Here is a 13,715-nt window from a genome sequence, read left to right as displayed (position 1 = left end):
TGGGATCTTCCTGGACCGGGGCACGAACCCGTGTCCCCTGCATCGGCAGGCGGACTCTCAACCACTGCGCCACCAGGGAAGCCCATATTCTGTGCTTTTAATTGATATAAATGCACCTGATATTTCAAAGACAGTGGCAAAATGTAAGTCACATGTTGCCCTTCATTCTCATTTTGTCTCTCCACCTTCCTGCAATGAATAACATTTTATTCCTTTTGAGTATATATATTTCCACCACCCAAAATAAATCTATTTAAATCAAGAATGTAAAATACAGGCTGATAACCAATAAATGTTGTATCTTCTCACTGGAAAATGGAGACTATATTTGAGTGGGCAATGTCCCTGAGAAATTAAAGAGTGAAGTGATGACACAAGAGAACACGTTTATCTTTGGTAAACTTTGTAGATTCAATAAAAGCAAAGGGTTGAATGAGTTTGAAGTAGCAAAAACTGAACAAGAATAATAGGTAGGACACCATTAAGAATGAGAAATTCAGTGACACCAAAAACAAAGGCAACAAAAGCAAAAATAAACAAGCGTGACTAACATCAAACTAAAAAGCTTCTGGACAGTGATGTATACAATCAACAAAATGAAAAGGTAAACTACTGAGTGGGACAAAATATTTGCAAATCATATATCTAATAGGGGTTAATGTCCAAAATATATTAAGTACTCATACAACTCAATAGCAAAAAAAAAAAAAAAAAAAAATTGATTTTAAAATGGGCAGAGGAACTGAATAGGCATTTTCCCAAAAAAGACATACAAATGGCCAACAGGTACAAGAAAAGGTGCTCAACATCACTAATAATCAGGAAAATGCAAATCAGAACCATGAAGAGCCTCACACCTGCTGGAATGGCAATCATCAAAAAGACAAGACCTACGTGCTGGTGAGGATGTGGAGAAAATGGACCCCCTTGTGCACTGTTGTTGAGAATGTACTGGTGCAACCACTGCGGAGGTCCCTCAAAAACTTAAAAATAGAACTAACATATGATCCAGCAATCCCACTTCTGGGTATATAAGCCAAAGGAAATAAACAGGATCTCAAAGAGGTACTGGCACTCCCATGTTCACTGCAGCATTATTTGCAATAGTCAAGATATGGAAACAACTCAAATGTTCTTCAACAGATAAACGGATAAAAAACATTGGAAATATATATATATATACATATACACACACATACACAAACATACACATGTATATATAGAGAGAAGAATATTATTCAGACATGAGAAAGAAGGAAATCCTGCCATTTGTGAAAACATGGATGAAACTTTAGGGCATCATGCTAAGTGAAATAAGCCAGAAAGAGAAAAATACTATATATTCTTACTTATATGTAGAATCTAAAAAAAAAGTCAAACTCATAGAAACAGAGAGTAGAAAAGCAGTTGCCAGCGTCTGGGAGCGGGGCAGTTGGGTGGGAATACGGAGAGGTTGAAAAAAGGATACAAACTTTCAGCTATAAGATGAATAAGGCCTAAGGATCTAATGTAAAACATGGTAACTACTGTATTATATAATTGAAATTTATTGAGAGTGTAGAACTTAAATCTTCACACACACACACACACAAAGGTAAAAATGTAAGGTGATGGACATGTTAATTAACTACATGGGGGGAATCCATTCACATGTATACATACATCAAACCACCACTATATACACTTTAAATATAGTACAATTTTATTTGTCAATTATATGTCAATAAAGCTCAAGAAAATTTAAATTTTTAATTAAAAAAATTTTTAAAGAATGGGAAATTTAAGTAAAAGGGGTGACACCAGAACAGAAGGGTAAGTTAATGCCAGAACATAAGTAAGGATGATCTAGTTCCTCATTACGACAAGGAGGGCAAACTAGAAAAAGACATTGCCAGGTGAAATGGCAGACAGTAAATCAGGATTCCCTATGCAAAGGCTGAGCGCATAGTATCATAAATCAGAAACCTAAGAAGTTGCTGGGACAGAGTACTATCCTACGACTTTAAATGCAGGCACCTCCACAAGAGAATGCAGAGAAGTAAAGAAACTGACACTTATCCAACAGAGAATAGGAACTGAACAGAAACCTCTCATTCCTTAATCCCTTCCTTTTTTTTACACTGTCTATTGCACTCCTAATGCCTTCAGTTCCTTCCCTAGACAGCACTTTATGGTGCTTTATTTCAGCAATTCTTCTGTTTTTGTGGGCTATATTTATCAATATTTACTGTATTAGAATATAAAACAGAAAATTTCACAATTATTTACTTATTAGCTCATTAAAAAAATAATAAACCTATTACATGCTTACAAATACCAAACCAAAATAAATTTTAGTGAGAAGACTGGCATTGTTTCACTATTTTTACAAATCTCTTTAATATCTGGCTTAACTTAAAAGAAGAGGCTGATGTTCATCTTTGCTTCTGCATTCAATCTACTGTTTGTGTTATTTTGGTTCATGTATATGAAGAAAAAATCAGCCTCACATGGATATTTAGTTAGAAGTAGAAAACTCCTATGGACCCTCTGAAAGGATCCTCAAACCATACTCTGAGAACTATTGCTTTTACTTCAACTATTCTCTTGCCAACCCTCCCAACATTGCTCCTTCTGTCCTTTGATCACATTCATACTGTCAATCCCTGACAATGGATCAGCTCAACCATCTACACTGAGATTGCTCATAGTACTGAGAAAATAATACAACTAAACTCAGCTAAAAGATCAAATAGGAAGGAATAGTTAGTACCAGATTTGGCCTTTTGCCATCAAGAATTAGAAAACTGGGGCTTCCCTGGTGGCACAGTGGTTAAGAATCCGCCTGCCAATGCAGGGGACACGGGTTCGAGCCCTAGTCCGGGAAGATCCCACATGCTGCGGGGCAACTAAGTCCGTGCGCCACAACTACTGAGCCTTCTTGCTCTAGAGCCCATGAGGCACAAGTGCTGAGCCCGTGTGCCACAACTACTGAATCCTGCGCGCCTAGAGCCCATGCTCCGCAACAAGAGAAGCCACCCTAATGAGAGGCCTGCGCACCGCAACGAAGAGTAGCCTCCGCTCACTGCAACTAAAAAGAAAGCCCGTGCACAGCAACGAAGACCTAATGCAGCCAAAAATAAATAAATAAATTTATTTTTAAAATAAAATAAAATAAAAATAAATTTTAAAAAAAGAATTAGAAAACTGGACAAAACATACAAAATAACTACTTTCAGACTTTGAACAGCAAGTAATGCAAGACTGTAATCCCTGGCAAAGCAGTAAGGTACTTTCCAGGATGTGGTATAAGGAGGGGTAGCCCACGTCTCGCTGAACTTGAGGAGACAAAGTTTGGAGTTCAAGAGAGTTAAAGAATACCAGACACAAGGGAGCTATACAAACAAAAAGCTCCCAAAATATGCCCTTAAGATTTTGGCTAAATACTAAGTTATACATATGTACCCTAAAACTCCAGGAGGCTGAGCAGAGTACAAGCACAGAAAAGCTGGAAGCTAAACAACACCCAAAGCTCACAAAGTGCAGAGGAATTTAAGTTCCGAACAGCCAGAGTAAATGCCTAGAGCATTAGTAGAGACCTCAGAAGAGTCATGTCTTGGAACTAAACTAGCAGTTAAGTAAAAGCTATTCCAGAAGCTCCCGAACAAAGCTGTTAAAACAAGCACTGAAAGGATCAAGCTGGGAATTCCCTGGCTGTCCAGTGGTTGGGACTCTGTGCTTCCGCTGCAAGGGACATGAGTTCAATCCCTGGTCAAGGAACTAAGATCCCGTGTGCCATGCAGCATGGCCAAAAAAACAAAACAAAAAGGGATCAAGCTGATTGCAAGTAACTTGACAACCTGCCAAAACAAAATTCAACACTGCTTAAAGAACAAGATCCAGACACCACAATGTAATAATCACAATGTCCAATATAAAATAAAAAATTACTAGACATGCAAAGAAGCAAAAAAAAAAAAAGGTGATTTGTAACCAGGAAAGAAAATGGAAACAGTTAATAGAAACAGATCCAGAAATGAAAGAGACCATGGAAAGAGTAGGCAAGGATTTCAAAGCAGCTGTTATGAATATACTAAAGGACTTAAAAAAACAAACATTATGTGAAGAAAAATGTAAACTACTTTTTAAAAACCCAAATGGAACTTCTAAAGCTAAAAAATACAGTATCTGAAATGAAAAATTCATTGCATATGCTTAACAGAAGATAGGAAACTATAACAAAAGGTTAGTGAACTTGATACACAGGAAAAAAAAAAATTCCAAAGCACACAGAGGAAAAAAAAAAACCTGAAATGAATGAACGAGACTAAATGACCTATGGGGCAATATCAGACTTACAGAAAAGTTGCATGGATAAGTACAGCCTTTTTCCTAAACCACTTGAGAATAAATTGCTGATCTAATACCAAATAGTCCACAAATATTTTGGTATTTATCTTGTACAAACTATCAAAATTGGGAAATTACAATTATACAATTATTATAATCCAATCTTTAGAATCCATTCAGGTTTGTTGTTCCAAATAGGAATGGATTTATAGGAAAAGGATCTAGTTCAGAACCACACTTTGCATTCAGTAATCTGAATTGCAATCTTTAGTCTCTTTCAGCTGGAACAGTTTCTATCTTTCCTTGAAATTCATGACCTAGACACTGTAAAAGGTTACAGGCCAGTACTTTCAAAGAATGTCCTTCAATTGGGTTTGTCTGATTAAATTGTATATTACTCAAAATTAAGTTCAGGTTATGTATCTGTGACAGGAAAAAATACAGAAGAGATGCTCTGATCTTCTCCAATGCATCCCAAGAGGTGGTACATGATTTCAATTTAGTCCATTACTGATGATATTCACTTTTATCACTTCACTAAACTGGTATCTGCCAGTTTTCTCCATTATAGTTACTATTTTCCTCTTGTAATTATTATTTTGTGAAGACATACTTTGAAACTATGTCAATAATCTGATATTCACCTACCTTCAGTTTACTTATGTGTGTGTTTGTTTATATCAGTATATACTCATCGTTCCCCATAATTATCAGTCAATCAAAATCTATTACTATAATTACATTTATAACTACCATAGATTGCCTTTTCATTTTGTTGACTGTTTCCTTTATTGCACGTAAGTTTTTTTTAGCTTAATGCAATCCTATTTGTCTATTTTTGCTTTTGTTGCTGTGCTTTTGGGATCATATCCATCGAGTCCTTTTTCAAAACCACTTTATAATTTTCTCTAGGAATGCCTTTTATTAGCTATAGTCTTAAATACCTTCTAGTTTTTGCTGTTAGTGTGAATGTAACATTTTAAAAATATATTTGCTAGTAGGTTACTACTGATATGTAAATGCAATCAATTTTTATGTATTGCTCTTATCTTTAGAAACCCTGCTAAACTCCAACAGGTTGTTTGCTGGTACTCTTGCAGGTTCTCCTGAATAAAATTTGTAGTTTTTCCATATTGATAATCAATTATCCCAACATCAATTATTGAAGAGCTTATTGTTTCCCACTGATCTCTATGATCATACTAGATTCCCATGTAAGTGTGGATACACTTTTGGAGTCTATTCTGTTCCTTTAACCCATTTGTCTATTCCTATGTCATTAAAACCTTCTAAATATTACTATACCTTTATTGGCATATTGATTCTATGAGAGCAATTCCCTCTCTTTTGTTTTTGCTTTCTAAACTGTCCTGCTTAAAATAAATAAATAAATAACAAATAAATTGTCCTGCTTAGTCATACATGCTGCTCTTTTCTATGAATTTTAGGATATTTATGAGATTCTATGAAAAAGCTTGTTGAGATTTATTAGGATTTTATTAAAAATATTAATTTGATAAAGACTGACATTTGCATTAGTAAAATTTTAAAATTTCCCCCCAAATGTCTTTACATTTAAGTAGGATTTTTTTTCCTCCTTGGGTTTTTGTTTGTGAAATAAATTTGTTTTCTATCACATTGGCTACCTGGTCACTGCTAGTGTGTAATAGGAAAACTGTAGTTTTTGTATATTGCACTTCTGACTGACCACCTTTCAAAATTTAGTTTATTCAGTTCATTTTCTTGGATTTTCTCAGTAAAAAAAAATACTGACAGCAAATGACAGTTTTATCTTCTCCTTTCCAATAGTACATCTCATTTCTGTTCCTTTACTTACTGTATCAACAAATAATAATGGAGATAAGAGCTATCCTTATCTTGTTCACAAATTTCATGGGACTTTTCATGTTTTGCCATGAATGCATAATGTTCACTGTAATTTTCTGACCAATACCTTTCTTCAAATTAAGTTCCCTCCTATTCCTATCCAACATCTTAACTGGTGCTGAATTTTTCCTACATCTACTCCCATCTGATTCTTCTCATTTAATATGTTAATGTAGTGAATTACATTGTTGCCTTTTTAACACTGAATCTCCTAGACTATCTACTCCATCAGCCCCACCCCACAGTATAACAATTAATCCCCGTTTTTGGTACATCATTCTATCATGGGTCTTCCAATACTAATTGCCTTTATGCCTCTCACTTTCTCACTAGAATGTAAGCTCCCTGACAGCAGGGACCTTATCTTATTCTCTAAAAATTAGCATATATCCTAACCAAATGTTTGAAATAAATAAAAAGAATAAATGATCTGAGACAAAGCACAGTGTTTTAAAAATTGTTGCTTACTATTAAGAGTTATGAAATGACATTCTCCAAGCTAAAAACTCATTTGGCAGTCTGGACTAGACACTCCCTACTAAGTTTGTGTCCCAAAGATCAGTTGAGTAACAAAAGTCCTAAACCACAATTTGAGATGTACAGAACAAGCAATAATAATAGTAAAGTGAGTTAAATCCAACTTGTGACTGATTTATACTTAAAGCAAATAATGAGTAATGAATTGCCCAAAGCAAATGGCAGTATAAGTGGAAAAGTGGGTCTCTTAGGTAAAGGTATCACCCAGAACTAGTTACTTACAAAAACAAGGAGACTATACTGCAGCAGTCAGATCATGTGTCATGGCAGAGAAAAGACAACAGCATGGTCAGGAGGTCAAGGTTAAAAATTCAGAGAGCTGAAGGGAAAATCCTGTTTTATGTAATCAACTTAGTACATGTTCTGTAAGTTAAGTCCTCATTGAGTACATACTGTGGCCATATTACTTAATGTTTAAGAGCTTAGTTTAGTCATGTTATCACTGTGGAGAAAAGTATGTTTGTAACTGGGAAAAGAGAGTAGGAATAACCCTAGTAAAAATGTTAGGTATACTACGGTTATGTAAATTTCATTTGGAATCACAGACATCCAGTAAATATCTTTTCTCTCTAGTCTTCTTCCATCTTTTTATTTCTATTTTCCTTACTCTATATTTGAATTCCTTTAAATTACCTCTCACCCATGACTATCTCCTAAATGATAACACTTAGACCTAAAAAATACTTTAGAGATTATCTAGTTTCACTGTAAATAAGAAAATTGAAGTCCAAAGTAGTAATTTACCTAGACTCTTACAACTTTTTCCCTTTACTCTCTCTCTTTCAACCTTTTCTCTTATCATTCAGGACAACAAAGAAAAGACAGAAAGAAAAAGGTTTCGGCAATATTATCTATAAAATGCATGTATACAATAAATCATTGTTTTTATTATATTGTTTGAGCATATTCCTAATCGCTTTCATAGTGATTAATCAAACTAAAGAATATTCATTTCCTTCCCCCCTCCAGTTCATTACAGTAATATTTTATTTAAAAACCTAGGTATTTAATCCCGATGACAAATATTTTAAAAAGATTTTAGTTTTGATATTACTACTGAAGAGGTATGTAAACTAAAAAAACTGTACAAGTTTACAGTGCAAGCCCACTGTTACATGACAATATATAATTTGGATTATACTTTGGAATGGATGTATAACATCCAAAAAAACATGTGTGATTTCATTCCCACTTTAATAAATTTTATAATGTAAATATTACCTTTGCCCTGACAGAATTGTTACCAAGTTTCTCTGTGTGCTTAAAGTGATTTTTTAAATTAAGTCCTAAAGTTTCTTTTAAAATTTTATGTCCAACATTCCTCATATGATATTTCAAAATTTATTCAGTTGACAGAAAGGCCTATAGTCTCCTTTGCATAAAGCTCTTCTAAGAATTAGCAAGTTTTAAGAATTTAGAATTTTGGTTTGCTCAAAATCTTTTATGAATTTCTTTTTACAAAAAAAAACCTGTAAGTTTTATATTGTTTCTTCAGCCTCTGAGAAATTTGTTTATAACAATTAAAACAATTCTGAATATAAAAAAAGGGAACAGTTCAGCTTTTATATACTAAGGATATCAGATGAAATTACTTTAGAAATCTGGGGAAAAGGTAACTGCTAAGCACTCTAGTTATGGACCTAGAGAGCAATAAACTTTCGATTACTAGGCTTGGGTTTCCCATTTGATTCACACTTAACTTGAGTTAGGGTCATACTGACATATGTTAGGATCATGAAAACAGGCCCTTTGACCCCAAGAACATGATCTCTTTATGTGAGAGGGACTTCCATCAGGTGAAACTGCCTGAAAAGTCTTAATCTCAACTCCCATGAAAAATAGTTGAACACTTAAGGATGGATTTACTGAAAATTATGCAAATCAAGAAAATTAGTAACTTTATGGGACTTCCCTGGTGGTACAGTGGTTAAGAATCCTCCTGTCAATGCAGGGGTCATGGGTTTGATGCCTGGTCTGGGAATATCCCACATGCCGCAGAGCAACTAAGCCCGTGCGCCACAACTACAGAGCCTGCACTCTAGAGCCCACGAGCCACAACTACTAAAGCCCGAATGCCTAGAGCCCATGCTCTGCAACAAGAGAAACCACCGCAATGAGAAGCCCACGCACTGCAACGAAGAGTAGCCCCCACTCGCCACAACTAGAGAAAGCCTGCACGCGGCAACAAAGACCCAACACAGCCAAAAAAAAAAAAAAACACCAAGATAAAGAAAATTAGTAACTTTAGGAAAGTACTATTTTTTTAAAAAAGAAAAATGTAATAATGATACACTACCTGCCTCTGAAGGAAACATTATATGTGAATACTGATTACTGATTTAACTAAACTTATAATAAAGACACAAATTAGAAGGACAGGGTAAGAAAATAATGAGATGGGACATAAAAAAGGCTAAAATCTCACCTACTATTATCAGGAGGTCAGTAGATAATGCCTAAAAGGGATAAACCAAGAAATACTAGGGTAAAAAAATAAATACTAGGGTAGGCATTTTTTTCACTATATTTGGGGCTAAGCGACAGAAGAAACTGTTGAAAACAAAGTTAAAAGTTTTTACTCTGGGGAACAGAACTGAGATGTAAGTTAGGGCAGGGATTGCTGTTTTTCATTATGAACCTTTTGGTATTAACTAATTCTTTTAACCATGTAAAACATTTCTTTAAAGAGGAAAAAGACACCCACAAAGAATTCTGTTTCATGAAGCCTGTCTATTTCATTTACTTCTAGGGAAAAATATGAGGCTATATATGCGAGATTCAATGCTAGAGACTGAGGGTGGTAAGATGTGTGAGACTATGCATAAGAAAATAAAACAATATAAAACATTTCTTCTGTAAAAAGTATGCATTTATGTAAATACAGAAAGCACTCCATTCCTGCATGTATTTTAAGGTTTATTTCTTTACACAGTAAAAGTTACAGTACAGAAATTTAAACACACTTGGCATAATATGAGTCCAGAATTCTCTAAAAAGAAATTATAGTCTACTCAGTATTCTAAATATCCTTCATGTTTAATATTTAAAATGCTAAACAAAGATTAATTCAGAATAGACAATCATAATTAATGAAGTTTTGTTTAAGCTCTTTTTGAAAGCATACCTTTTTTTTAAAAAAAGACTATCTTTGGAAAGAACTTTTTTTAAAATAAAAGATGAGCTATTGAATGATACACATGTGATAGGTGAGCAAATACCTTTCTAATTATATACAACTATTTCTAAGCCAACATAATCTCAAATCGACCACTTCCTCTAAGATGAAAACTGAAAAATGCTTTAGAGGTAAATAGCCTAGCAATATAGCTCAAATCTGTCCAACCAGAAGTTAAATGCAACATGGCAGTAAAAGACAGCCTCAAGCAATTTCACATTTATAAATGACCTACTTATGACAAGATACATTAATTTCAATAAACAGGCTACAGTATTATCTACCACTGTATACAGTAATTTTTAAATTAGAGTAAAAGAGGAAGGAAAAGACAGTAATTCTACAACACTAGTAGTCTAAGATTTGGTCCTTATATAACCAAGGATTACGTCTTTACTTATTTATTGACTAATATCTATGAGAAACAGAAATCTGATAGTTTTAATGGCTTTATGCTCTTCTACCCAGACTTCAAACCTCTTATGTATCCTCCTGAACCATCTGTTTAGTGTTGGTGCTTAACAACTACATGTGCTCATGTTTTTGATAATGCCATTCTAATTTAAAGCTAGTTGTATACAGGGTTTTTAAAACATTTTTGGAGATAGCTTATATTGTGAAACATATAACCACATAGTATTTACATGTCACCTTGAAACATTTTGAAATAAGTTATTTGCATATCTGACTTCAAATGTACATATACCAATATGATAGCTTTATGAAAAATTATTAACTGGGTAAATATCATCACATTTAGGGTTATCCAAGTAGTAACGTATCAGGGAAATAAGTGGTTTTAAAAAAAGTATCCCTTCACCTTAATAGTATCTCCCCCTTCTCACAAGCTCAATCATTGTGCATGACGGCCAACAGGCCAACAATAAAACCTAATATTAATATATAATCTTTTAAATATCTACAAAATATTTTCACATATGTTAACTAATTTGATCTTCACAATGACTGAATAGTCATTCTTGGAGAGGTTTGTGCTACATAATTACCACGTAGACATTTATGGACACAGCCCAATCCCCTTTTGTACATTCTCATAATTTAAGATTCCAAAGTTGAAGAAATATCTGACATTTTCTAGTTAGCCCAAGACTGAGCTAGCAGTACAGCATGATATTCACTGATTTAACAGTGAATAAACAGAACTAATGATTTGATTTAAAAATTGCAAATGGACACAAACAGAATAAAACTCCAATATACTTAACTCTGGTTTTATCTGAATTGGATAAAATGACTAAAGATCTAGCCTTTACTTCTTAGAATGAGCCAACATGAGCCCTTCAAATATTAGTCTAGCAGTTTTCTAACTTTTTGATCTGAAGACCTCTTTCACTCTTTTTTTTTAAAGATTTTTTTGATGTGGACCATTTTTAAAGTCTTTATTGAATTTGTTACAATACTGCTTGTTTTATGTTTTGGTTTTTTTTGGCCATGAGCATATGGAATCTTTACCCCCTGACCAGGGATCAAACCCGCACCCCCTGCATTGGAAGGTGAAGTCTTAACCACTGGACCACCAGGGAAGTCCCCTGAAGACCTCTTTTCACTCTTAAAAATTACTGATAACTCTAAGGAGCTTTCATTTATGTGAGATACATCTATCTATATTTACTATATTAGAAATTAAAATTAAGAAGTAAAAAATAATTTATTAGTCCATCTAAAAATAACAAACTCGTGTTAACATAAAGAGCATTTTTATGGTAAGTAGCTATCTTTTTCAAAAATAGTAAAAATTTTAGAGGGGAGTGACATTCTTTCATAACTTAGTAAATCTCAAATCTCTTTAATGTTTGGCTTAATAGAAGACATGTGAATTCTTAAATCTGTTTCTACATTCAGTGTGTTGTGATACATTATTTTGTCTAAGTATATGAAAAAAGTTGACTTTACATAAACATGCAACCAGAAAAAGGAAGAGTTTTTTTTTGTTTTTGTTTTTTTTCTGTATGCGGGCCTCTCACTCTTGTGGCCTCTCCCTTTGCGGAGCGCAGGCTCCAGATATGCAGGCTCAGCGGCCATGGCTCACGGGCCCAGCCGCTCCGTGGTATGTGGGATCTTCCCAGACTGGGGCACGAACCCGTGTCCCCTGCATCGGCAGGCGGATTCTCAACCACTGCGCCACCAGGGAAGCCCAGGAAGAGTATTTTAATAGCCTTTTCAGATAATTATTGATATTCTTCTTTGATACTACCTAAATTCAATGAAGTGGTACTTTTTTTTTTTTTTTTTTTTTTTTTCGGTATGCGGGCCTCTCACTGCTGTGGCCTCTCCCGTTGCGGAGCACAGGCTCCGGACGCGCAGGCTCAGCGGCCATGGCTCACGGGCTTAGTTGCTCCGCGGCATGTGGGCATGTGGGATCCTCCCGGACCAGGGCACGAACCCGTGACCCCTGCATCGGCAGGTGGATTCTCAACCACTGCGCCACCAGGGAAGCCCTGAAGTGGTACTTTTTTAAAGGTTGGACGAAATCTGGAATCCGAAGCCCTTATCAATGAACTTTTCTTACTGTTATACATTAAAATCCACTGGTTTATCTGGCATGTTGAATGGATCTTTTACATACGCATGATTTCTTATCAAGCATTGGTCATTTTGAAAATTGGTTCATTGAGTTATACGATCTTCCAAATGCTGCACATTTTATTATTCAATATTTTAAAATTACATTTATTTTTATCACCTCCAATCTCATTAGAAAAGCCTTTAAATATTGAGAAGCTACCAAGCTCATGGTTTCTATAATTCAATTTTATCACTGACAAACATAGTATCAGTTATTTTCCTTGAAGTGATAGGCTCACTTTATTCATTTTTGAAAAAGTGCCGAATACTCAAGCCTGAATAACTATGGTTTGTCTGTCAGTCATTCTTTCGAGTAAAAACAGTGTTCCAGGGCTTCCCTGGTGGCGCAGTGGTTAAGAATCCGCCTGCCAGTGCAGGGCACATGGGTTTGAGCCCTGGTCCAGGAAAATCCCACATGCTGCGGAGCAGCTAAGCCCGTGCGCCACAACTACTGAGCCTGCGCTCTAAACGTGCTCCGCAACAAGAGAAGACACCGCAATGAGAAGCCCGCGCACTGCAATGAAGAGCACCTACCTGCTTGCCACAACTACTGAAGCCCGCGCACCTAGAGCCTGTGCTCCGCAACAAGAGAAGCCACCACAGTGAGAAGCCCTCGCACTGCAATGAAGAGTAGCTCCAGCTCACTGCCACTAGAGAAAGCCCACGCACAGCAACAAAGACCCAACACAGCCAAAATAAATAAAAATAAAATAAATTAATTTAAAAAAAAAAAAACAGTGTTCCACAAAACAGAAACTTGTTCAGCCTTGCAACTCAAAAAATCATGAGTACTTTTTCTTGAGATAATCATTATATTCCATTAGGCAACAGAAGTGTTTTATGCATACTTCCCATTTTTTCCTACAGAATGTAAAAAAGACACGTACAGGGGGGCTTCCCTGGCGGTCCAGTGGTTAAGACTCTGCGCTCCCAATGCAGGGGGCGCAGGTTAGATCCCTGGTCGGGGAACTAGGATCCTGCATGTCACGTGGAGCCGCCTTAAAAAAAAAAAAAAAAGACACGTACAGTACTCAAGGGTCAGATTCAATAAAAATAACTTTTACTGCTTCATCAAGGGCACTTTAAAGTGAAGCTGGATTTCTTTTTAACCACAAGTACAAAGTGTGAAGAATACAATGACTACCAGCACAACTTGGTACTACTCCTTGATTCATGCTAAGATGTCAGCAGTTTTACCCAC

The 13,715-nt window shown here is 35.5% G+C and overlaps 1 protein-coding gene across 8 annotated transcripts in view; it reads right to left on the bottom strand.

Moving 5' to 3' along the window:
- The window catches only part of CCDC88A (coiled-coil domain containing 88A), a 127,128-nt gene that overhangs the window by 97,439 nt on the left and 15,974 nt on the right, over positions 1-13,715 (bottom strand). The window lies entirely within an intron of this gene.

Source organism: Kogia breviceps, chromosome 11 (genome assembly GCF_026419965.1).
Source record: "Kogia breviceps isolate mKogBre1 chromosome 11, mKogBre1 haplotype 1, whole genome shotgun sequence".
Lineage (NCBI taxonomy): Eukaryota > Metazoa > Chordata > Mammalia > Artiodactyla > Physeteridae > Kogia > Kogia breviceps.
This window is presented reverse-complemented; position numbering and strand designations above follow the sequence as displayed.